Source organism: Equus przewalskii, chromosome 29, assembly GCF_037783145.1.
Source record: "Equus przewalskii isolate Varuska chromosome 29, EquPr2, whole genome shotgun sequence".
NCBI classification, from domain to species: domain Eukaryota; kingdom Metazoa; phylum Chordata; class Mammalia; order Perissodactyla; family Equidae; genus Equus; species Equus przewalskii.
In genome coordinates this window covers 7,559,460-7,566,583 of record NC_091859.1, presented here as the reverse complement: position 1 = coordinate 7,566,583, position 7,124 = coordinate 7,559,460, and the positions used below count along the sequence as shown (strand labels likewise).

General features: G+C 40.8%; 1 protein-coding gene across 10 annotated transcripts in view; it reads right to left on the bottom strand.

Moving 5' to 3' along the window:
* Nucleotides 1-7,124, bottom strand: part of SYT1 (synaptotagmin 1) — a 518,535-nt gene that overhangs the window by 38,567 nt on the left and 472,844 nt on the right. The gene's annotated exons all lie outside the window — the stretch shown is intronic.

The window sequence follows — 7,124 nt, the reverse complement described above, 5'->3', positions numbered from 1 at the left end:
TGATTGGATGTTAATGATGAAAATCATGACATTTTTACATGAGAGCAAATATGGCTTATTAAAGCACAGAGGCCTTTAGTAAATACATTTAGGGAGAATGAGCCTGTTACTAAAGGAAAGTTTGTTATCTGGGATGCATCATTTAAAAAATTTTACCAAATGAATATTTCTGTGAACTAATATGACTTTGAGAGAAAAATTGTATTGAACTCTGAAAAAATCAAAATATGGATTCTTTAGCATTATTTCATATTGCTACAAAAATTGAGGAACGGTGTAATACCTAAATATACTCTAAGACAGCATGATCTTTGCTCTCCTTTAGGAGCATGAAGTCATTTGCTCAGTTTTCATCATCATATGGCTAATTTACAGGGTAGAGCGAGTGGATGCTTCAAGGACTTAAAACCATGATAATGATGAAATGTTTATTTTGTTAGCCTTGTTCTAGAAAAACAGGGCTTTCAAATGATTCTTGAAATGATCATAAAAATATAAGCAATTAAAGAACACAACATTAATTCTTTCCATCCCCCCAACTATAAGACATTATTAGAAATGAAAGTGGCCAGAGTGAAAAAAGGAAAAAAAAGATTGAGAGAGAGACATCCCCTTTTTTCTATATTTTATTTTTCTCTTTATCAATGCAAATGTGCATGTTTTCATCTCTGTAGGATTCTTCCCTCACTGCATTCCACAGGCCCAGAGAAACTCGCTGGAACTCATACAAAATCCTCTTCTGCTACCATATTAGGAATTAAAATGTGTAGCAGAAACCCACTGCCAAGTCGAGATAATCAACAGGGAATGTCTGTGCCTTCAAGCCAAATGAGTGCAGAAAAATGATCAAGGCAGGCAAAATAAATAATAAAACTTAAGACTGGCTTTAGATTATGGTCTTATTATATCCCATTCCCTAATAAAGCTGTGCTGGAAATTTCTATACCTCTTGGCCATTCAGGTACCAGAGCCTCGTTAGGTCAAATTTTACTACGGATATAATTAACTCTGGGTCACAAGTGGAGCAAAGTGAAATAGTATAACTTTGCCTTATGAACTACATAAAAAATTTTGCGTAGTTGCATGCCTCATAAATCTTCTACCATAATACCAAACTGATTCTACAATACTTTAAATTTTAGTTATTTTTTCCAACTTTTGCAAAGAGTCTGAAAATGTTTGAAAGTTACCATAAAACTTTCCGGGTATATTGTTTTGACTCCAAGTGAAATTGGTTAAGATTAGTTATATTTTATTTATTTATATGCAGCACTTGATTCATCACATACTTGATGAGAAATAAATTTTTAATTAATACCTGTGCCAAATTAATAGACATTTCAAACCACAACACAGTGGCTCTGGAATCCTAGGAAGAGACGGGAAAGGGGTTGTGTAGCGAAGGCTGAGCAATTATCCAGTGGGTTAAACAGACTATTGTGGAACTCCCTGCCTGCTTTATTAAGACAGTAATGATTACACCTGAGAAGGTAACGCTGCAATGATGAGAAATTTGACCTTGCAGCCACATTTCGTAAGTTTTAAAGGAAGCAGAGGTAAGAAATGAGGAGATCAGAGAAGAGAGGTTTCATAAATCAAGGCAACAGATGACAGGAGCCTGGGTGAGAGTTTAATCGTAGACTCAGGATGAAGCAAAGAATTTAGAGCTATTACAAAGTAATTTGTGTGCTATAACTCTCGGGAAATTATAATTATCAGAGAAATAATGGACGCGTGGTCAAAATGTTTCTGGGCATAATACCTGGACAAAAAAAAAAAAAGATAAAAGAAAAACAAGTGCTCTAGGATATTTGGAGGTGCAGGGACAACCAACAAAAATGCCTTCCTTGTATGTTATAGCAAGTCGTATATACAAGGTGAGTTTTCCAGGCTACTCCCTAATTTACACCTTTGTGAAGTTTGTGAGAGAGACTTCCTTACGCCCTTCATATACATGAGGGCAAGGGCTGAATCACCTCGGCTAAAGAACTTGCTCAAAGTCTCAGTAAGAATGTGCACTGGATCTCACCTCCTTGCTCTCTCCAAAACACCCACTAACACCAGTCTAAGTAGGAATATCTGCTTTTGGAGGGCTCCTCCTTTCCTTTGCTGTGAGACTTAGGACAGCCCCCCACCTTCTTCCCTATCTTGGTTGTTCAGTCTTCACTTTGAGCAATTTTTAGTTCTCCAATAGTTGTGAGACTCTGCAAGGTCTGGGACCTCGGGCACATTCTTTAGCCACCTTGGCTTTGGTGAGGCAAAACTGTACACAGAAATAACAATCAACAGACCGGAAATGCCCTTGTTAGAAGGAATGGAAAAAAGGTGCTCAAATACCTTGGCCGCTACTGCCATCTCCTGTTCAGAGTGGCTCACCCAATGCTGCCTTTACATACATTCACTTTACGTTCAAGTGTAATACCCAGGCCAAACTGATTCCAGGTGACAGTCAGGAACATTCCCTATGCACTCGAGCTTTCCCATTCTACCTGTTCTAGCAGCAACATCTTTTGGCAGTGGCCCATGTTAGAAGGCAGTATAAACAGGAGTAAGGTAGTGAAGACTATTGTTTGTTGGAGGAGGGAGCTGTGAGGTGGAGATGTGGTCAAAGATGCAGGAAAAGAAGACAGGAGTGTGCTTCTAGTCTGAGTATACCGGATGAAGGACAAACACCTCCACTCAGAAACTAACACCTCCGCATGGGCCACGTACAAGAAAGTTGAAGGACCAGGAATTCTGATCCTCTCCTGATTTCAAGAGGGGACATCGAAGGAGCTTTGATGTACCTCCAAATCTCAGACTGTGTGTAGTGAGGTTAAGAATTGGGATGGTGGTGGTACACAAAGAAGATTCTGGATCTTCTCAGAACTTAGTATTTGTATTTCTGAGAATGTGACAATCAGAGCCATCCCAATGGTACATCATGAGGACAATTATTCCAGGATTCAAGCTTTTCTTTGCTCTCATGGCTTCCCAATTCATCATTAGAAAGTAATTTTAGGGGACTGCTAGGTACCTGGCTTGTGGGAGGGGAAGTGGGACAGAGAGGCGGTGTTACCATCGCCTGGTGCTGAAGACTCACGACAGGTGACAGTACCCCAGCTCTCTTATCCCCAAGGTCCTTACCATATTTGTGAGATGGCCTCTTTTCTTCTCAAAACCATACAAGGCTACTCTTATGGATCTATTTTCCTTTCAAGACAGTTCCTGATGCTAAATTTAACTTGACTTGACTTCTTATTAACAGGAGAGGCCCACACAGTATGATTAGCCGCAGGTAACAAATCACTCCGGGGCACTGCTAGTGCTAAACCCAGAGACAAGAGTGAGTCACGGAAGAGCAAAAAAAGAATACAGATTACCCGAGTGTTTGTCTAGAACACTAGCTTCCAGCCGTGGGACTGCCCTTATTCTTGTGGCACCAGACAAACATCAGCTCCTCAATCACTGACCTGCTGGTATAATTGCTCAGTGTGAAATGTTCTCTATTCCATCTGGACACAGTTCTGTACTTCAGTTTGCACGTAGTTCTGAAGCTTGCTCACATGGGTCCTGCCCAAATACATTAAGCTGACAGACTGTCACAAAGAGGGTACATCTAGATCGAAGTTCAATCAAAAAGGCCACTTGACAATCTTTTTCTCGATAGCCAATATAAAAAAATTAGGCTCCACAAATAATCTTTTTTCCTGAAGACCTGGGAAATTCTTGCCATACAAATTACATAAATAATTATGTGTTGAATCTGGTTGTATTATGCAAGGTGATGTGGCATCTTATATTACGAGAACTGTGCTAGGCAAGACAGGAAAGCTTCCTTGACGTAAGCTCTACCTTCAGTGGCATGTGCCTGATCACCACGTAGCATATGTGCCTCAGATGAAGCTGTCTTCTCCAGATAAGTTGGTTACATGCATCCTTGTTTGCAGATCTGACCATCCACTGAGACTTGGAAATACCTCCCGGGTGAATTCAATCTTTTCCCTCCCGATGCCGTAGTGTAAATTCTCAAAGGCACAGGGAGAGGCATGGCCAGAGGTCGACTGGCCAGTGTATTTGCAAAGGCCAATGTTGTGAGTGTGCAGAAGGTGTTTTGGAGCCAACTGTAGCATAGAATAAATTTGATTCTTGCTCAAAAGTGTCCACTTAACAGTTCTACTAGTTTTTCATTTTTAAGAAGGAAGGTAGAATGAATTTTACTAAGTTCAACCATTATAATTTTGTCTGCCATTCATGGAAATTGCATAAGATAATTGAGGCCTCCAACCAGACAGACAGCAATTAGACTGCACTGGAATTTGATAAATTAGTTTTATTGGGCACCCAGAAGTTTTCTTTTCACCCTGTGAAATCTGTATTCGGAAGCCAAGTTCTTTGCAGTGTTGTTATCATGTTGATATCCTTGGAGCTCTGGCTTCATTTCCAATTTATAAGAGTAAAATGAATTCCAAGGCCCATTTATGAAATAGGACTCAGCTTAATATATTTAAAGAAAACTCACAGATTAAATAATATTTACACCCACATTTGTTGGAAAACCTCTTAGGTGGAATGTTCTAGTAATCAAGCAACTACTAAGATACATGTTCTCAAACTTTCTCACTGGAATCACCTGGAAGGCCTGTTGAAAACAAATTGCTGAGCCTCACAGATACAGTAGATCTGGGGTGGGTCTGAGAATTTGCATTTCTAACAGCTTCCCAGGTGTTGTTGATGCTGCTGGGCCTGGGACCACACTTTAGGAGACACTGCTCCAAGAAACACATGTTTTTACCAACCTCTCTCCATCTCTCTCTCTCTTTTTAATCCCTAGATCATCATAATACCCTTTCAGGCCTGTTGTGGGCTGAATTGTGTTGCCCCCAATTCACATGTTGCTGTCCTAAGCCCCGGTATCCTGGAACCGGACTGTATTTGGAGACAGGGTCCTTAAATAGGTAATTAAGTTAAAAGGAGGTCATTAGGGTGGGCCTCATCCAATTGAAGGCCTTAACAGGAAAAGGCTGACCCCTACTCAGGAAGAGGGAATTCTGCCCCCAGACTGCCTTCCCACTCAAGTTGCAACATCGCCTCTTCCCTGGGTCTCCAGCCTTGGGCCTACTCTGCTAACTCTGCAATTTCATCAGCCAGTTCTTAAACTTTCCCTCTCTCTCCACACGCATGTACATCCTACTGGTTCTGTTTCTCTGGAGAACTCTAATACAAGGTCTCATTCGCATTCAGGTTCTGGCTGAAGCCTGAGGATAAACCTTTTCTTATGAATATTTTCCAGTGAATAAAAGCACTGGGAAAATGAACCTTAGTGGCTTTTCTCATAAACATCTATCATCTAATGCCTTTTATTATTTATTCAAATGTATTGGATATTCACGGTGTATGGGGGCTACTCTCTGCTCATGAAGAGGACCTAAATGGCTTTCCATCGTGGGGACTACGCTTTGAGTTGCTTTTTTAATTGTTTTATTTGTAGTCAACGTTAGAGCAAAACGAACTGTATCTCCGGAGTCTGTAACTGTCCATTTGGACCGTGGTTTCACAAGAAGGGCTAATTCAGGCCCTTACTGTGCTGAGGAGTGATGCGGGATTTCTTTGGCATATTCTGAATGCTTTACAAATATGTCAGTATGGGCGGACATGGTGTCTTATTATCTTCATTTTGACTTTTCCCTAAGTCCTGCCCCACACACTGAGGACTTAATGAGCTTTTCACAGAGATCTCTACATCGAAATAGCTCTTGGGGAGCCATAAGCTTTGCTGAGTTTGCTCTCCTTTCATCTTTTGTTGCAGTATTTTTCCTGCCTCCGGCATCAATGTGATTGAATTTAGGGGGCTGTTTAGGTTTGCAGCACAGAGGAAACATCTGTGAAAACCTGCTTCTTAGGTTGCCCATTGGAGAGGAGTACTTCTCAGGCTGCCTTGTTTTAAGTTAGCTTGAAGAACAGAAATTAGAGCCTTCAGAACTGATCAATCCTAGATAACCACCGTAGAAAAGCCTTCATCAAACTTGAAACCCAGATTTTATCTCCCAAAGCTTGAAACCCTGAACTTGTGTTCAGGCTGGAAGGAAAATCACCCATGTTTAGACAGCAGCACCTACTGGTCAAGTGCGATATGGCGGCTCTGGAAGGGAGCCGGCACTGCCAGGCAGGCGAGGAGCAGTTCCCAGGGGCTTTGTGGATAGTGTTATGGAAACTTTTCAGGGGAGGAATTCTTATTATCTGAGTTTGTGAGGGGTGGAGTGTAGACTGACTCAAGCTGGAGGGCAAACGTTATGTGGGAAGGTTCCATGAAGGGCTCCCCAGTTGTGAAAGAGCTGAAGTGCTCAACTTGTGGACAGTGCCCAGGGGACCCCGGGAGAGCCTGCCTTCTTAGTCATTCTTGCTAAAAAAACTTGAGATTTAATTATTATTATTTTTAACATCTTTCTTCCATGTGAGAATCTCCTATTGATAAAAGAAATAAATTGAAAAGTAAAATTCTTCTTACAGAAGTCTGCTAGTCAGCAAAAGTACTCAGAAAAGACATTTATTCCAAAGTGGAAGAAGTGGCAAACCTGAGTTTTGTCACGGGCTATATCACCAGGGGAGTGTACGTTTCTAGCTTCATGAATGCTAAGTGAAAGCGTTCTGGGACTATTACAGCACATCCTTGATATATGGTATATATGAAAGCTGACGATTGACTCGATTCTAGCTAATGTAGTTAGTTCAACTTCACTACCAGTATTACATTTGCCTTTGTTTGACTTTTCAGCTCACTTTGATATATATCATAATTACAATGAAAAGTAGATTAGTTAGATGGCATTACATCCTTCTTACAGATGGGGCAAAAGACACAAGAAAGTGAGGAAGTTTGTTCACGGTCACATTGTTTATTAGAGCTGGAACCCAGATGACATGTCCCTAACTGCTCCTATAGTGCTCTTCAGACTTGCTGGGCTGATATATTGAATCCATAAATTATGATATTGTCTAAAAGGGTGAATTAAAAATATAAGATATAATAAAATAAAAGTCCAGTCCACTTTGGGATGAGAGGTTTGGTTCTTTTGGGTTCACGCATGGACTTGATGGAAACCATATCCTGTGTATACCTGGCAATAGCACACACAAGAGTGAGT